Source organism: Tenrec ecaudatus, chromosome 4, assembly GCF_050624435.1.
Source record: "Tenrec ecaudatus isolate mTenEca1 chromosome 4, mTenEca1.hap1, whole genome shotgun sequence".
NCBI lineage: Eukaryota > Metazoa > Chordata > Mammalia > Afrosoricida > Tenrecidae > Tenrec > Tenrec ecaudatus.
In genome coordinates, this window is record NC_134533.1 from 124396885 (window position 1) to 124404304 (window position 7420).

A 7420-nucleotide genomic window follows, 5' to 3' on the forward strand; every position below is an offset into this window, starting at 1 on the left:
ATAAATGCACTGACATCCAGAAAGAGCAGATATCCTCTCTTAATTTTTTCTATGTTTTAAAGAACTAAAGGATATGTTTGGGAATTGGGTTTATTGGGAGAGAACCCATACAGAAAAATCAATTAAATGTCTGCTAAATTACTCTATTAATTATATTTCATGATATAATAAGATAATATAAAAACAGATGTACATTTTGAAACTTGCTAAGTGCTAGACTGATTTAGAGTACATTTTATTTCAATTGCCTTGGGATCGTCAGATGCAAATTTATCCTCAGAAACTGAGAATCATACTTTGTCCAGCAAAGCTCAAGTTTGTCCCATTCATTCACCAGGGCAAAGCTTCCCTTCAAAAATAAGTTCCTCAGTTTTGATTCTACATCCTTGGTCCTCAGGCTATAAATCAGTGGGTTCAACATGGGAGCTCCAAGATTTTTCAGTATCTGAATGATAACACCAAGCACTGGTGCCTGTACTGGGCTGAAGCTAGATAATGATGGCTGGTCCATAAGCACAACAGATGGCAGTAATGTGGGCACTGCAGGTAGAGAGTGCCCGCGGCCTGCCCTCTGATGGGCAGATTTTTGAGATAGAAATCCCAATGCGAGTGTAGGAGACAAGGACGAGGACAAAGCAAATGAGCTTCAGAAGACCAACATTTGTAAAACCTACCTTCTGGGCTAACGATACATCTTCACAGGCTAGTGGTAAAATTACAGGGATGTCACAGAAGTAATAACTCACCTCATTAGCACCACAGAAGGGTAACTGGAAGGTGAGAGAGGTTAGGATGGTGGCATGGACACAGCCACACACCCAGGACCCTGTGGCCAAGACAGAGCAGACTCCATGGTTCATGATGACCATGTATCTTTAAGGGTAACATATAGCTACAAAGCGATCATAGGCCATCGCAGTGTATGGGAAACACTCGGTGTACCCTAAGGAGTGAGAGAAGAAGAATTGGGACACAGCCCTGAAAAGAGATAACCTGGCTCTGCCCTGAGAGGTATACCAGCATTGTAGGAGCCGTGGCTGAGGAGAAACCTATGTCGAACACAGAGAGGTTTCCCAAGAAAAACTACATTGGGGTGTGAAGCTGAGAGGAAGAAAGGATAACTGGAAGGATAAGCACATTTTCCAAAAGGGCACATAGGTACAATGATGAGAACAGGGAAAAGAGCCGCCTCTAGACCCTTTGTCTCAGGGACTCCCAGCAGAATGCACTCGGTCACCATGGTGTGATTTCTCATTTTTATGGAGTAATCAGCTCTTGAGTGTCTGTGACAAAAGAGAAAAGTGTGATTAAACTCAGTATGAATTTAAATAATCCATATTTATATCAGTTAGTAGGAAAACAACAAATGATTGAGATATAATTTTTTTATTTGACATATTTTTATTCAAAATAGTGCTTGTTTTGATCTGCCTGCCTCTCCATACTTGATACATCTTTGCAGTCCAGTATGTAATTGCAGATGTCTCTCATTAACACTCTCACATAGCAACTTTACATATCACAATATCCAAAATATGAGAATGTATTTAATCTTGACCCTTAAACTCTCATTTACATTACTAAGTTATATTATTCCACATTTGATTTTATATTTCTAAAGGGACTAATACAATGATTCGCTGTCTTTATTTTTTTAATCATTTCAATTTCTTGTATTCAAGTAATTTGTTTACACTAGTGATCCCTAAGTCATTTATGATAATATAAGCTACACCGGAAAAAGATACATCTTTTCCACATTATTTCCCTGAGGATAAGAGTCAACAATAAGAAGCTAGTTAAAAGAGGTATCTCAGATAACTCTTAATGAACAGAAGATTAGATTAATAGAACTGATATATTGTGAAGTGTCCTGAATGTAGTGGACATGATTAACTGTCACCTCTGCTCAAGATCTCCAAAGTCTGCAACTGTCTGACTAGATCCAATTTAAACACTACTCTACCTTTATGGTCCAGAAGACAAAGGGTAGGCATAGTAGAGACTCCCTCAGTGACCATATTTTGAAATTATTTAACACAGTGAAATCTTTATAGGTCACCTCTGGATTCTATTGTCTTATACCATATCTCTATCAATTGCATTTTCTTGTTGTGTAAGTGGAGAGAGAGAATGCAAGCAAAACTAGATAGTGGAGGACAAAATTTGGGCACTTACATAACAAAGAGATATCATGGCTGCCTGGTGATACTGGTTGATATTTTGTTTTCCTTTCCAAGCAGAAGAAAGGATTCTTCCCTTACCTAAATACCCATTAACCTACATTCGACAAGTAGATACCTGAATTAATCTCCTTTTCAACCACTTTCAAATAAAATGTCACAAATGCCAAAATGCTTCTGCTCGCTTACAATTATTCACTGTCCAATTCTAGTAGGAATTATAACAACCCCCAAACACAGGAGATTGTACGTCAGCTTGGTCTTCCTTTGGGGCTTATTCCCTCAAGTCAAGCGCCTTCCTGAGTAAGAGAGCGATGGACTCAGCAGTGTAATTGCACCATAAATGAGAGACTAAAAAAAAAAGAGAAACAGAAAGACTATAACGAAAGTAAAATGTTTTAAGCAATTTTCTGATTTCCTTTTGCAAAATTATTCCAGAGTACTACTCTTTTGAAGGAAATTAATTTAATATTGTCTGTATTTTTTAATTAATTATGTTAGACTGAGTTTACTAGGGAAGTAAAACAACTGGCAGTCATATATGTATGACACAATCTATATCAACAAAGTGGCCCAAACAGTCCCAGAGCAGGCAAGTCAGCCCAACTCAAGTCCATGGTGAAGCTGCAGGCCCTTCTCAACACACTCATCTACTGGCCAGCAGATGAACCTGGAAGCAGGAGGATAAAAGCAGAGGCAGGCCGACAGTTGAAATGGGATGAATCCCAACACTTCCCAGGTTCAGCTACCAACACTTCCCAGGTTCAGCAGGCCACAGGCTGGGTTGCTGGCCAAAGTCCAAGAAACCAGGTGCAGGAACCAGGCCATCAAGAAAAAGAAGAGAGAGATTAAGTTCTTCACAACGTCTATTTATAGCTATAAAATGGCCTACACCCCAAAAAAGACCCCATTAGGCCATAACCTACAACTTAAGGGGGAGGCTTCCCAGCAAAACTCAGGATTCTGGCTCAGCTAAGTTGACACAAAGCCTGTCACAGTTCACCCTGTGTCAACTTAGTTTCTGTACACATCTCCTGGAGACATGTAATCCTCAAAGACAGTAACAAAATCGTATTTGTGGCTAACATGATATAACTAACATGCATAAAAGCAAAAACATTAATCCCACTTACATAGCAAAAGATAAATATTTCATGCCTAATAATTGTAGTCCTTTTAATAATCACCCTTGAATTATATAATGTTATCAATATCTTTCCTCACCTTCTCTTTCCCAGACCATTAGGAAAAGAGAAAACTGTTCAGTGAGGATCCTTTCTTGTTCCACTTTATTTTGAAACTAAATACACACTTGAAAATTACTAAGCTAACCAGTGCATACAGTAATCATGCCCAATTTTAGATATCCAATTGCTGAATGTCCCATTCCCCTCAACCCAATACTCTGAGGAGACAAGCATGTTCTTTGATGTGAGGAATCTTCATTCCAGTTGCAAATTTGAGCGTTCACATCAATCAGCAAAGTCAAGTCTGGAGCAGGTCACACATCAAGACTACAGTGTGGTGTACTATCTCACAGAGTTAACAACTTTTTCTTCATTCTGTTGGGTTCTGGTTAACTTAGCCCTAGCCACTCTCTAGGTGAAATGAGCACTAATAGCAAGTTTGGGAGTTCACACACACCTCTCTGCACTTCAGACCATCTAGACCCATGACACACACACATTAACCATAACCCCTGAGGCTAGGCCATGCCCATAGACTCAGTAACTGCACAACATGTTTAAACTTTAGACGAGCCAGCCCTTTGACTTATCTCTTGTCTAGTCTCTGTGAATTAGGTCAACAGGTGTCAGTGGAACATGTCCAAACTCAGCCTGTCTCTTTCTTGCTGTGTTTCCAAAACTCCCAACACACAAGTAGATCCAGGTAAGCATACTAGTCTGTGTATTGGGTCTCTTTATCGTTTAGTCCTAGAAGGCTGGTTCTGCAGCCCAGGTGAATCTAAGGGCAAACTGCTTGTTTGCAGGTTTAAAGAGTCAGTCGTGTTTTCTTTTTCTCCCCTGCCTACAGTTATTCCTCCAGACGTAATCTATCCTTTGGCCATCCTAAGTAGGTCTGCATGCCTTTGCAAATGAAACTGTACAGACCCCCAATATTGTGGATGGGGCTCAGCTTTTCTAGGCTGACTCCACCTTGGCATGAAACATAAATTGTTTCTTCTGGGAAAGTCCTAACACCCCGTTTAGCAAAAGCCCACCAAATATAGTTTAAAACAGGCTTAAAAACTCTCTAATCATAATTCCCATATGTCTATTTTATAACAGTAAGTAGAAGAAGCCAAAATCCATTTAAAATCAGCTTATTATTTAATCCTAAAACACACAAATTCAATTTTCCCTTCTTTAGGCTACCCCATGGCAGAGTGGTTATATATATGGCTGCTAACCACAAGGTCCCTAGTTCAAAACCACCAGAGCTCTGCAAGAGAAGATGAGAATTTCTACTACTATAAAGAGTTACTTTCTTAGAAATTCACAGGGGCAGTTCCATCCTGTCTTATAAGGTCACTAAAAGGCATTATTGACTCAAGGGTCGGGGATTTGGTTTTTGAAGGCTATCCTTTCCATGTGCATAAGCCCTGGACCTCTGGCTAGGCAGATCTAGGCGTCTCAACCATATTTCAGCCATCTTATTTACACAGCCTGACTTTTACCTTGGGGAACTCCAGAAACAGCCTTTCTCCCCTAAGCTGCATTTAAACATCCATTACAGAATAAATAGATAGATAGATAGATGATAGATAGATAGATAGATAGATAGATAGATAGATAGATAGATAGATAAAGCTATTTATTTATTTAAATAAAACCATTACAGAATAAATAAATAAAACTTCTTGGAATCAAACATTTCTATGAGTCTGGAGTCATTGCAATAGATCCTACTCCAGATGCCAATTTAGTACATGGTGTGGAGTTCCTATCTGACGTCCTTAGACTGCACCAAGGAGAAGCCAACTCCATTGAATGTCATAAGACAAATTCAGACTTGCCTTCACCCGCTCCTTATGATTTTTTTTCCTCTATAGCCCCACTCTTGGTACCAGATATCATATGTTGGGTTTTCTGGAGAGAAAAAAAACCCAGTGACTCTCACATATTTATTAGAAATGCATTTCTATCAAGAAAAATTTATACCTTCTTTCACACAAAAAAAGTGGTCAACAGGCATAGAGTGGGCAAGCCCAATCCAACTCAAGTCTGTAGGGTAGATACTAAACTGGAAGCCAGTCCCAACTCATGCAGCTGCCAACCGATGAATCAGGAAGTTTGAGGAATAATCAGGAAGCAGGCAGGTAGGGGCTGACTTGAGTTAATCCAAGGTTGGTATGGTACATGGCAGGCCACCAGCCCTCATCCCAAGAAACCAGATACAGGATCCAGGGCAGTAGGAAGAAGAGGGAAAGCAAATTCTGCACAATGTCTATTTATAGATATATAATAGGCCACACGCCAGAGAGACTTCATCAGGCTGACCTGCATGTTATAGGGGAAGGCCTTGCTTCCAAACAACTAAAGCTCCTATCCCAGCGAAATTGACAGAAAACCTATCTATTTTTCATGTGCATGTGTTGTTGTTATAAATAGCTGTTTTATACACTGTGCCACTTTGAACTGGCTTATTGAAAGTAATAACAACTGAAGTAGCTCAGATAATTAAAGAAACTGATGAAAAAAGAGAACCATTAAGAAGTAGGAAATAGGGTGGCTCCAGGGATCTTAGTAATAAGAATTTATGAAACATTCTCAGGCAACTGCCATCAGATAATTCAGCCTCAGCGGACTGCTTCTGTATGCCTCAGCTCATGATTCAAATCTGATTTCCTGTGGCCAGGGTGCAGGGCATAGTGAAAGATGGGCAGTGAGCCAACAGGCATAAGAAACAAAAATTGCCAAGAGAAAGTTAAAGAAAATAGATTGAGAAGCCAAGCAATGTTTATGATCTGTCTTACACTACTTAGTATGTATAAAAGTTTCTGAATATGATATCTTTTATGAACTTAAAAAATATTGGGGGATGGCTTACAATATTTTTCCATGAAGGCCTTAATTAATTTATATATAGAAACATGCATTTATTTATTTAAAACTACTGAGTACCAACTATATGCCAGTTACCAATTTCTTTCCAGGGAGAAAAATATGCTTTATCTGCTCAAAAACTGAGAGAACATTAGAGAAAAATAATGCTATATAATATTATTTAACCCCCTAAAAAAGCAAAAATGCTGCTGAAGTCTTCTATACATGATAAAAGACCAAAGGAGTTACATTATCTGCCCCAAATCTGGCTCATATCCTAGAGGGAGCTGTGACACAGCCTCCCCTTTAAGATTCAGAAGCCTTGCTTTTTGCAGTACTGTGGGACAATCCTGTGAGCATCAGGTTGTATGAAATACAGTGATAGCAAAAAGGAGAATTTTATCTGCTTTGCCTGGTACTGGGAAATTATAGACATGTTCAAATACAGATGACATTATCACAGTTTTGAAGAGAATGTAGAATTGTTTTTACAAACAAAAAGAAAGCCACAGTACATTTACCAGATTCAAGAAAGTAGATTAATTGGCTAGGAATGACTAGATTTGCAGTTAGGTTGGGGAAGGTAAGGTGGAAGGATTATGGTAGGGAAGTGGCATTGTGGGAGCTAATACTTAATATCATCACTTACTTAGACAAGGAACCCTGGTAGCATAATGGTTATACATTGGGCTATGATCCTCAAGGTCAGTAGTTTGAAACCACCAAGCTGGTCCTTAGGAGAAAGACAGGGCTTTTTACTCCCATTAACTAGCAATTGCTTGTAGGAGGTCTCGGCTGATCAAGGTGTTTCCTGATGGGTGACCAATTAATCCCCTGTACCTCTGTGTCTTTGCAGACAAAAGCATTACAAAATGACTGTTATTTGTGACCTTGCTGCTAAAAGAATTGAGAGATAACTCAGTTACTTATGATCTCTTTAAGGCTCTCTTGAATCTTGCATATCCATGTAATTGTCTTAGAACTTAGTGCTTTTATTATTCAAACGTTAAGTGTGACTAGTTAAGTAACATTTGCATAGATAAGAGTTTAAGAATGTGTTTAAAGTTCCTTGGTGTTTGTATTGTAACCAATCCCTTGTAAGAAGAGTATAAAAACCAAACTTTGAATATACTCGGGACTTTAGTCCATCAGACTGTTGTCCTCCCAGGCCCATACTTTGTGTATATCCCT

The 7420-nt window shown here is 39.0% G+C and overlaps 1 pseudogene; it reads right to left on the bottom strand.

The window, feature by feature from the left end:
* Positions 1–235: 235 nt before the first annotated feature.
* LOC142446034 (putative olfactory receptor 10D4) lies at positions 236–1255 on the bottom strand (annotated as a pseudogene).
* Between the last annotated feature and the right edge of the window lie 6165 nt (positions 1256–7420).